General features: G+C 47.2%; 1 pseudogene; it reads right to left on the reverse strand.

Annotated features, from left to right (window-relative positions):
• Positions 1 to 9409: 9409 nt before the first annotated feature.
• LOC120318355 lies at positions 9410 to 9986 on the reverse strand (annotated as a pseudogene).
• Positions 9987 to 11536: the final 1550 nt, after the last annotated feature.

Genomic DNA, 11536 nt, shown 5'->3' on the forward strand with positions numbered 1-11536 from the left:
GCTTTCAAAAGCCAATAGAATAACAGGGAGTAGCACAGCTAAGGAAAAGGGGGAAAAAATGGCAGACTGCATTGTTTGGCGACCCCCGTGAAATGGTCATTCGACCCCAAATGGGGTCCCGACCCACAGGTTGAGAACCACTGACCTAGGGCAATGTCATTCTTTTTTCCTTATATTGACCCATATTGCATTTTAGGAGGCTTTCATTCTTGGTTTCTGCATTTCTGTAGAGGTGTAGTAATCTCTTACATATAATGCAATCCCCACCTCCTCTTAGGTTAAGTCTGTTTCCTTTGAACAGTTTGAATTCTTCCACCAGTATATTCCAGTCATGAGTTTCATCCCACCAGGTTTCAGTAATATAATACTTGCACTTTGGATTTTAACTGCACTGCTGTTTAACCTGTTAACAATGTTTTCTTTCATACATGTAATGTATGATAGGTGAAATAGGTTGCAAATAAATGTGCAAGCTTATAAAGTTCAGACCTGCTTTGCAAGGGGGGAACCCAGTATTCAACTAGGACAGTGTTTCTCAACCTTGACAATTTTAAGGCATGTGGACTTCAACTCCCAGAATTTCACAGCCAGCATTGCTGGCTGTGAAATTCTGGGAGTTGAAGTCCACGTGCCTTAAAATTGTCAAGGTTGAGAAACACTGAACTAGGGGCGATATTTAGTGATTTTATCCTTTTTTAATTCACTTTTTTTCAAATCTTTTTGTTTAGCTTTGTTTTATCTAATTTTTCTCTTCTGGATTTTGTATTTTCATCTTTTGAATGAAATAGAAAATTGTCAAGAAAAAAGAAAGGGGAGCGGAAAGAAGAGGGGAATCAAACTTCTTCTGAATTAAGCTGGACTCTTAGGAGAAGCCTTTGAGGACCTTTCACAAGATGCTGGAACCAGGCTATATTTGGGTCTTTTCTCGTTGCTTTTCTCGTTGAATCAATAACATTTTGTACTACGACTGAGGAACAGAGGAGAAAAGAAAATCTTATGCGTGCATTACAATGGAATGAAAATGAATCATACTGGGCTTAGCAAATATTATTTTTATATTATTGTATAATGCATAACAGTAATCTTCAATAATTTCTTTAAAGTGCATTCTAAGGTATCTGACTTAAAATAGTTAATATATTTTAATTTAAAAATAAAAATTGCATCGTTAATGGACTATATATTTGATCATCCAAGTTGGACAAACAATCATTATACCGACTATAGCATTCACTTTTTTTTCAGATTTTTTTCCAGATTGCCATTAATGGGATTTTCATGATGTGGAAAAATGAAGGGTGAGATTGATTGCATAGCCAGGCTGCTTCTCCACTAATCATTGCACACATAGTGCAAGAATGCCAAAATTGCTTGCTGAAAATAAATGGTTTTGTTTTCTTCTGACCAGAGTTGCTGCCTATTTTGGGGTGTTTGGAAATAGGAGGGATTTTAACCTCCTTGTTGCTCAGAGACCCCAACTTCACTTCAGAAGAGGAAAAATCAAGGCAATACTTTGAAGGAACAAGAATTGAGGCGGCTCCTGTGTTGAGTCCGTGGCGGGAAACAGACACGAGAAGCAGCTGGAGTTCTCAGTTTCTTTTTATTCAGCGTTCAGCTTACAGAAGATGGCTTCAGCCTCGCCTTACTTTTCCCGCGCCAGCACCCGCGCATGCGCACGGCGCTGGCGACAGCCTGTCTGGTCCCGGGCAGCTTTGCACCTGCCCGGGACTGCCTGCAAACGCACGAGCCGTTTGCAAGGCTCGGGACATAACACCCCTTTCCCCCGGGCTAAAACTACTATCAACATACAACATTTATTTTACACGACAATTTGCTCCCCAGTGTTCCCACTGATTACTGGCTTCTGTCTTGCCAACAATGTTATGTAATCTTCTAGGTACTTAGGAGATTTCTTTGCTCTCTGTGACCTTCTTAGCTCTGGGTTACTGGCATAAGTCCCCTGACTGGAGGGAGGCCTGAGCCTGTTCTCTCTACTGTGCCCTGGTGTCTTCCAAGGACTGTGCCCCGATGCCTGGCCTGCTTGCTTGCCCCACACGGGCTCGTCAGCCAGGGCTTACCTGGTGCTTTGTGACTGGTTTGACCCCTACTGTATACGGAACCACACACGGAACACCTCAGCCCCACCTGAACTCAAACACCCCCGCTAGCTCTTCGGGCCCCTTGAAGTGTAGCCACTGCGGGCGTCTCTGTAGAACCTCCTAGTCATTCCAAGCCTGTCAGGGAGTCTGTCCTTCCCTGAACCCCATTCTGTGTTCGGGCGTCGTGTGGGTTTCCTGTACTTTCCAAAACTCAGGTGTCCCCTGATTTGTGCTAGGGGTGTTGTAGTCGGGACTTGGTTCCTCGACTAGCTCTGTGTATGTTTGACCCTCTGTAGGTTTTGGGGTAAGGTCAGGCCAACTTTGGGGATTGTGTGCCAGCTCTCTTGCGGGGAATGATTTGTTGGGATGCCCCCGGGTATCCTCCGTGACGGGAGTGCTGTGTGATATGTGTGGAAAGTGAGTATGCCCCCGGGGTGACTCCCTGGCTGGAGTAGGCGTGGATGCCTGTTGTGTGGGTAAGCTCCATGACTTCCTTTTCGGAGCAATTGCAGAATCTTGGGCCGAGCCGTCTGTGGCTCCCTCAGTGGAGATGGGCAGTAACTCTTGCCCTTCCCGTTGCTCCAAAGGGTCCCCCTCCCCCCCTGGAAAAGACCCAGGAGTCTCATCAGAAAAGTCTCGCCTGGAGCGAAGTTGGTCGATGTGCCGACGCAGGACACGACCGTTGTCCAGGGCAACCTCGTAGGAGAGAGGACCTGTGATCCTGGACACAGAAGCGGGGACCCATGTATGACCAGGCCCGTAATTGCGAGCCCCAACCGGGGCACCCACAAGTAGTTGTCTAGGTGCCCTAGGATGTGAGGTAGATGAAGGCAGTCTGTCCGGATGCAACCGGTCAAGTCTCGTAGTAAGTTGGCGCCCCCAACGAAGGTTCAGCTGACTTCTCCCTGTAGAAGTTGGACGGTGTGGTGCGCTATAAGAAAGGAGAAGTCACCACCTTTGCTGCAGTCCCCGTAGGTGAGTCCTCTTCAGAGGCGTCCTTTGCGTGCCTACCATGCGTTCAGCCATACACGTTGGTGGACGGGTGAAAAGGCCAGACGTGCATGACGAATCAGGTTTGCCTGTAAGGACCGCTTGAATTCGGAGGAGGTTCGGAGGAGGTGAATTGAGGGCCGTTGTCGGACACAATGACATCTGGCAGCCCGTGTGCAGCAAAAATCCCCCTCAGTACCTGAATAGTCTTTGCAGTGGTGGTGGATGAGACAGGCACAACCTCAAGCCATTTTGAATGGCTGTCAACAAGGACCAAGAAGAACTGGCCCTGAAAGGGCCCAGCGTAGTCAATGTGCACCCTAGACCATGGGGACTGTGTTTCCTCCCATCTATGCACAGGAGCTTGGGGCATCTCTGGGCGAGATCGTTGGCACAGGTGGCATGCGTGAACCTTAGCCTCAATATCTTTATCTAAACAGGCCACCACAAGTGGCTTCGTGCAAGAGCCTTCATACGGACAATGCCAGGATGACCCTCGTGGAGGGATTCTAAGACCCTAGTCCTCATTGAGGTGGGAATGACAACTCTGTTTCCCCAAAGCAGACAACCCTGAGAAAGGGACAGTTCGTTTCCTTTTGGACCAGAAACTCTGAAACTCAGGACTAGGGCAGTGCTCAGGCCACCCGGACAGGACCCAGGAGCGGACACGTGAAAGTGTGTGATCTGTACCCGTTTCAGCGGTAACATCCCTGGCACTAAGAGGGAGCTCGGGCAAGGCTTGGATTGATAGAATGTTGACAGCTGGCGCGGGGTCAGCTTCTACTACTGGCAGAGGCAACCTACTGAGGCCATCAGCATGGCCCATTTCTTTCCCAGGCTTGTGGAGTAATGAAAAATCATATGCAGACAAGAAAATAGACCACCTAAGCATTCTAGGGAAATGATGTGGGGAGTCTGCTTACGTGTGGTAAACAGTCCCAGCAGAGGCTTATGGTCAGTGAAGACCGTGAAATGCCTGCCATATAGAAAATCGTGGAATTTTTTAATTCCAGCAACAAGAGCCAGAGCCTCCCTGTCTATCTGAGCGTAGTTGCGCTCTGCAGAAGACAGTGTTCTGGAGAAGTATGCAATAGGAACCTGAGTTCCATCAGGCCTGAGGTGACTCAGGACAGCTCCAACCCCGTAGGGGGACGCATCACAAGCGATGCACACAGGGAGAGACTCGTTGAAATGTGCAAGAACACTGTTAGAAGTGAGCAAGGCCTTGACTTCTTTAAAGCAAGCCTCATGTGCTTGTGACCACAGCCACACAGCTTGTTTGTCTAGTAGCCTGTGAAGAGGCTCAGCTACACTAGCTTTATGTGGAAGAAAAGAATTGTAGAAATTCAGGAGGCCTAGGAAGGCCTGAAGTTCGGCCTTAGACTTTGGCCTGGGTGCTTCTAAAATAGCAGTTAGTTTGGATTCAGCAGGATGAATCCCAGCAGCATCAATTTTGAATCCCAGAAATTCAGTAGAAGGCACCCCAATCTTGCATTTGTCTTTTCTGAGCTTGAGGCCTGATTTCCTGAATCTTAACAGGACAGCCCTAAGCCTTTCAGCTAGAATGTGTGTGGAGTCTCCTGCAATCAAGACATCGTCAAAATAGGGGCAGACCCCTGGTATACCTCGTAGTGTGTTTTCCATTACGCTTTGGAAAATCCCAGGAGCAACATTCACTCCGAACTGTAGCCTTTTTACCTTAAAGGCTCCCCTATGGGTCACAATAGTCTGAGCTATGGCAGCATCATCATCAACAGGCAGCTGTTGATATGCTGGAGCTAGGTCAAGCTTTGCAAAAACACGCCCCCCCTTGAGAGAGGCCAGGATGTGACTGACCACAGGAACAGGATAGGCATGTTGCTGCAATGCCTTATTGAGTGTGCATTTGTAATCAGCACAAATGCGAATGTCCCCATTTGCATTTAGAGGCGTGACAATGGGGGTCTCCCACGGGCTGGAATCAACAGGTTCTAGGATTCCCTGTTGGATTAGTTTGTCTAATTCAGTGTCAATCTTACTTTTTAAAGCAAAAGGGACCCTTCTTGCTTTAATCCTAATGGGAGTGACAGTGGGGTCTAGCTTTAAGGACACAGGTGGTCCTTTGAATGGGCCCAGCTGGGGGCTGAAAACATCTGCAAATTCCTTGCAGACTTCCTGTAGGTCGAGTGTTTGTAAGCTGTTGAGTCCTGTGACGTGTATCCCCAGGGCCTCAAACCAATCGAGTCATATGAGACTCGTTCTTTCACCCCCTACTACTAACAAGTCTAGTGGACCTTCAAAACTCTTGTATTGCACGTTAAGGGTGGCCTCCCCCTTAACACACACTCTTGAGTTCTGAAAATCTGTTAATACAATATCAGAAGGCTTTAACTTGGCCTTAGACCCACTTCTGGAACAAATCTTCCTAAATGTATGCAATGAAATGATGGACAGGGCAGACCCTGTGTCTAGTTCCATAGATATTGGAACCCCTTGTAGCTTCACGTTGAGTGACAGCTTTTTCTTCATGGGCTTGTGTGTGCCTGTTCTACAGATGCTTCTTCGCGAAGCGCAAAAACCTACCCTATTCTGGCTGGGGAATCTGGTACCCTTCAGGCGTTCTTCTTGGGGTTGTGCCTTTCGTCGGCCCAGACACACAGCTGCGATGTGCCCTTGTTTGCCGCATGCCCGTAGGTAGCGGAGCGGAACTTGCAGTCAGTTCTCCTGTGGCGACCTCCACAGCCGATGCACTTGAGCGGAGCCGAAGAGCTTCCCTTCTGGTTCTCTTCCTTCGCAGGGTGTAGACGGTCGACTTCTTCGTCCGGCTCCTCCTCGGAGTTTCGTCGGACGTCTTCCTGGTGCACGGACGCGCCCTCTGCACTGCTTCTGATCGGCCGCATGTTCTTGACGGCGCCGCCTGCTGCTTCTTCTGCGGTGACTTCCCTTAAGGCGTCTTGGAAGGATAATTCTTCCTTAGCGAAAAGTCTCTGTTGTAGCTCTCGATGCCTTAGCCCGCACACGAATCGGTCCCTCAGTCGTTCCTCGAGGTCCTTGAACTCGCAGGGCTTGGCGGCCTTCCGTAGCGCGGCGATGTATTCCTTGGCTGTTTCACCGGACCGTTGATCCCTCTGCTCGAAGGTGTGGCGCCATGAGATAACGGACACCTTGGGGTGGAAGTACTCCTTCAGCAGCTTCTTCAGGTCTGCGTAGCTTACAGACTCTACTGGAACAGGTGCTGCAAGGTTTTCTGCGATTTCGAAGGCGTCTTGGCCGCAAACGCAAAGCAGGGTGGCGGCCTTCAAGCTATCTTCCCTCACTTGGTTTTCCTTGAAGTAGTTCTCCATTCTGGATACGTAGGACTCCCACCGCTCTGGATGTGAGACGTCGAATTCCGAAAGCCTTCCGATTTTCGCCATCTTCGGATCTTCAGGAGACGGTTCTATCAGCCAGCCTACCCCCGAATGCGCACCGGATTGGCGGGCAGCTGCCGAGTCGACGCCGTTCCTCTTCCGCCGCTCAGGACTCCTTGGGTAAGCTTACACTTCTTCCTTTCCAGATAGTGCAAGGCATCCCACCTTCGTCGCCAGTGTTGAGTCCGTGGCGGGAAACAGACACGAGAAGCAGCTGGAGTTCTCAGTTTCTTTTTATTCAGCGTTCAGCTTACAGAAGATGGCTTCAGCCTCGCCCAAACGCCTCGCAGCCTCTTAAGTAGGCAACTCCCGGGTAAATGGGTTACTTTTTCCCGCGCCAGCACCCGCGCATGCGCACGGCGCTGGCGACAGCCTGTCTGGTCCCGGGCAGCCTTGCACCTGCCCGGGACTGCCTGCAAACGCCCGAGCCGTTTGCAAAGGCTCGGGACATAACATCCTGTGTGCTCCTTGGGGAAGAGGCAGCCATTTTGTTCCTGTGTCCAGATGGGGAAGGAACTTAGTAGAATAGGCTGTAGGCTTACTTTCTCAGAGGTTTTACCAGGGTATAAGAAGCAAAACAAAAAAGGCCAGTGCATAGCACAATTCAATATGTGGCTAAAGGAGTGGTGTAAAGGGGAAGGCTTTGGATATATTAGTCACGATGTCAGTAGCTGGTCCAATCAAAAGATGTACAAAAGAGATGGTTTGCATCTCAGCTATAAATTCACAGATTTTCTGGAGGGAAATTTAAACTAAACAGCAGGGACAGGGAGTTAATTGATACGGAACAACCCTGTCCCCGGCAATCTAAAAATTATAGGGCTATCAGTGCATGTAGCATAGATGTGTGTGTGGACAAGAATACCAACCTTGCTATCAAGCAAAATGAAGGCTCTAATAGCAAGTGCCACACAAAGTGCACTAAACAAATAGGTGGTAAGACAATAGGGGAACTCAGGCACCACACAGGTTATGTAGAAAGGAAACACAGGGCCACTCACAAAGGACTCAAATGTTTATACACCAATGCACAGAGTATGAACAGTAAACAGGGTGAACTAGAATTTCAGGTTAATGAGGGCAGATACGATATTGTTGCCATTACGGAAACATGGTGGAATGAAACCCACACATGGAACACACAGCTAGAGGGATTTAAATTATTTAAAAGAAAAAGACCAAATAAAAGAGGAGGTGGAGTTGCTCTCTATATAAGAAATAACTACATCTCTACAGAAATAGAGCACAACAATGATAAAAACTGTCTTGAATGCATTTGGGTCAATATAAAAGGGGGGGGGAATGACATTGCCATAGGTGTATACTACAGGCCACCCAACCAAACAGAGGAAATAGATGAACTTTTTGCTAGTCAGCTAACTAGGGTATGTAGGAAGCACATCACAATAGTAATGGGGGACTTTAACTACCCTGACATCAATTGGGAGACAAACTCCGCACCAAATGGAAGATCAAACAGGTTCCTGGCAAACCTGTTGTTGTTGTTAATTGCGAAGTCGTGTCCGACCCATCGCGACCCCATGTTCCTCCAGGTCTTCCTGTCCTCTACCATCTTCTGGAGTCCATTTAAGTTCACACCTACTGCTCCAGTGACTCCATCCAGCCATCTCATTCTCTGTCGTCCCCTTCTTCTATTGCCCTCAATCTTTCCCAGCATTAGGCCCTTCTCCAGTGAGTTCTTCCTTCTCATCAGGTGGCCAAAGTATTTGAGTTTCAACTTCAGGATCTGGCCTTCTAAAGAGCAGTCGGGGTTGATCTCTTCTAGGACTGACCGGTTTGAACGCCTTGCAGTCCAAGTGACTCGCAGGAGTCTTCTCCAGCACCATAGTTCAAAGGCCTCAATTCTTTGGCGCTCAGCCTTTCTTATGGTCCAACTTTCACAGCCATACATTGCAACTGGGACAACCATGGCCTGGACTATACGCACTTTTGTTGGCAGGGTGATGTCTCTGCTTTTTAGTATACTGTCTAGATTTGCCATAGCTTTCCTCCCCAGGAGCAAGCGTCTTTTAATTTCTTGGCTGCAGTCCCCATCTGAGGTGATCTTGGAGCCCAGAGAAACCTAGCAGACAACTTTGTCTCCCAAAAAGTAAAGAAGGGAACTAGGGGATTAGCCATTTTGGATCTAATTCTCACTAACAGAGATGAAATGATAGAAGGTGTTGAAGCCATAGTGTTGTAGAAGTGAGAGACTTGAGTCAGCTCTTTTGAGAAAGGGAAGTTTATTGCGCAGGTTCAGAGAGCTAATCACAGCAAAAAGGGTCTGAACCCCGAACAGGGCCATGGGTGAACATTCTTATACTCCTTAATGCATAATTATTTCCTGATCATGGAATATTCCATACATGGTTATATTCTGTAGTTCCTTATTCTAACATAGAAAAGCTACGTAGGCAGTTTGCAATATATCATGTGCAAAGTTAAAAACAGGATATTGGGCTGATCTGGCACTTCTAAATTTATGTGTCGTCTGGGAGGCAGGAAACCTCCCTTTCACCCACAATTTCTGTTAGACAATCAGTTAGACAATCAGTATTTTTCCAGCTTCTCACTTTAATAGGAACTCTGGGAGGAAGTGATCATGCAATATTAGAATTCAACATTATAGAAGCACAAGCCATAGAACACAGTCAAACTAGAGTCTTGGACTTCAAGAGAGCTAATTTCAATAAACGTAGAGAGGGCTTGGGAAGGATTCCATGGATGAGAATCCTCAAGGGGAAAACAACTCAAGAAGCTTGGGAAATTTTGAAAAATGAGATAATAAAAGCACAGTCTAGCACAATACCAACAAAGAGGAAAAACAACAGCTCTCAAAAGAAACCAGCATGGCTGCATAAAGAACTCTCTTGTTGAGTTTAAAACAAAAAGCAAAAATATTTATTAGATCCCTTTACAGCATCACAGGAATTACAGTCTGGGTCTCTCCTTCTTGCCTTTGTACAAGGCTAGCAGAGAACATTAACAGAGAACATTTAACAACTTTGAAGCAAACTCCAGGAATGTCAACAACAGCATGACTCTTCCGACCAAAGCCAGCAACCAGGACTTCATCGTTCTCCTCAGTAAAATTCAAACAGCTATCATTGGGAACAAAAGCTGTAATCGTCTTGCCATTCTTGATAAGCTGAACTCGAACACACTTCCTAATGGCAGAATTTGGCTGTTTAGCTTCCACACCAGGGGTGTCAAATTACCGGCCCGTGGGCCAGAGGCGTCATTTGGAAGCTGCGCCCACCCCATTGCCGGCAAAGGCAAAACCATCCTGATATGTTGCGCGACGTCACGTGACTTCACGAGTTTGACATGTCTGTTCTACACCAACTTTTTCCAGGACAATTCCCTTAGCATGGGAAGCTACCCAAAAAGGGTTGGTTTTCAGAGCAGTACACAGATGGGCCTTCTTATATTGTTTGTCATGACACTTCTGTTCTTGGCGATGACTGCGCAGCTTCCGGGCTGTACAAAGTCCACAAGACTTGCCCATCACACTGCTGTGCCCCGAGCCAAAGACAACAAAAAAGCGAGACAGTTGTTGAGTGAATTTTGCCCCATTTTATCATGTTTCTTGCCACAGTTGTTAAGTGAATCACTGCAGTTATTGCCATAGTTGTTAAGTGAATCACTGCAGTTACTAAATTAGTGACACGGTTGTTAAGTGAATCTGGCTTCTCCATTGAGTTTCCTTGTCCGAAGGTACACAAAAGGGGATCACATGATCCCGGGACACTCATAAATATGGGTCAGTTGCCGAGCATCTGAATTTTGATCATATGACCCTGGGCATGCTGCCACAGTTGTGTGAAAAACAGTCATCAGTCACTTTTTTCAGTGCTGTTGTAACTTCAGATGGTCACTAAATGGAACTGTTTTAAGTTGAGGACTACCTGTAATGCCTCCATCCTTGTTCTCCTTGCCCTCTTGGTCACTGTCAGTTCCATCAGCTTCGGCTTGGCGCCTTGCCAGCATTCTGTCATCAATTGGGGGGAGGGGAGAACAAATGGGCAATAACACTGTATATCTTTACGATGGGAAATTGGGAGGGGGAAATGGACGGTTGTGGAAGAACACAGCATTTTGGGATCCGGCTCGTACTGGCACTGGCGTCTTCAAGGCTGTTTGCCCTGAGTATGGAATTTCACCAGCTCAAACACCTCAGAGTTTCTTATCACATCTCGGCGGCACTGGGTTGGTTACGCACAGAGGGACCCTGGGCAGGGGAAATGGGGGAGGGCTTGGGAAAAACAGGGATTTTAGTTCTGTATTGAGTCTTCCGGTGTGTGGGAATTTTAGATTCCTCTTGAGTCTCCAGCAATCAGCATCTCTTAGCAAAAGTGCCTTTTCACTTCAGATGGTGTCGAGAGTTTTACTTCCCTAAGGGATGAGATGGGGGCAGGTCTGACAGTGGCTTTCGATGCCATCAACCATGGTATCTTTTTGAACCAGCTATGGGATTTGGGACTCGGTTGTGCAGTGAAAGGAATAGTGGTTCTCAACCTGTCGAACGACCATTTCACGGGAGTTGCCAAACAACGCAGTCCGCCATTTTTTTCCCCTTTTCCTTAGCTGTGCTACTCCCTTTTATTCTATTGGCTTTTGAAAGCCAATAGAATAGACTCTCTTGAATAGAGTCTAATTCTATTAGCTTTCAAAATCCAATAGGAATTGTCCAGGCTGTCTCTGCCCTGCTGAGCCCGCCAAAAGTCCCATTCTGCAAACGGTGCTGCACCAGTTGAGTAGTCCTTGACTTACGACCAATTGAGCAGTTCTCAACTTACAACTGGTTGGGGGTCGCGGCATTAAAAAGGTTGAGAATCACTGGAATAGAGCTATAGGGCTCTGGGAGACTATTCCACAAGGAAGGAGGAAGGAGTCTCGCCCCACTAAATGATCAACATTGAGGCTGCTTCTACAAGGGCAATTCGGAAATAAACCTCTAGTTGGTTATCAATGACAAACACTCACTTTTATTATACACATTACAAAACTACAACATTACATTACTTTTTGACATAATCGCCATTCTAATTGAGGCAT

This window comes from Crotalus tigris, unplaced genomic scaffold (assembly GCF_016545835.1).
Source record: "Crotalus tigris isolate CLP2741 ecotype Arizona unplaced genomic scaffold, ASM1654583v1 scf7180000020192.18897, whole genome shotgun sequence".
Classification (NCBI taxonomy): domain Eukaryota; kingdom Metazoa; phylum Chordata; class Lepidosauria; order Squamata; family Viperidae; genus Crotalus; species Crotalus tigris.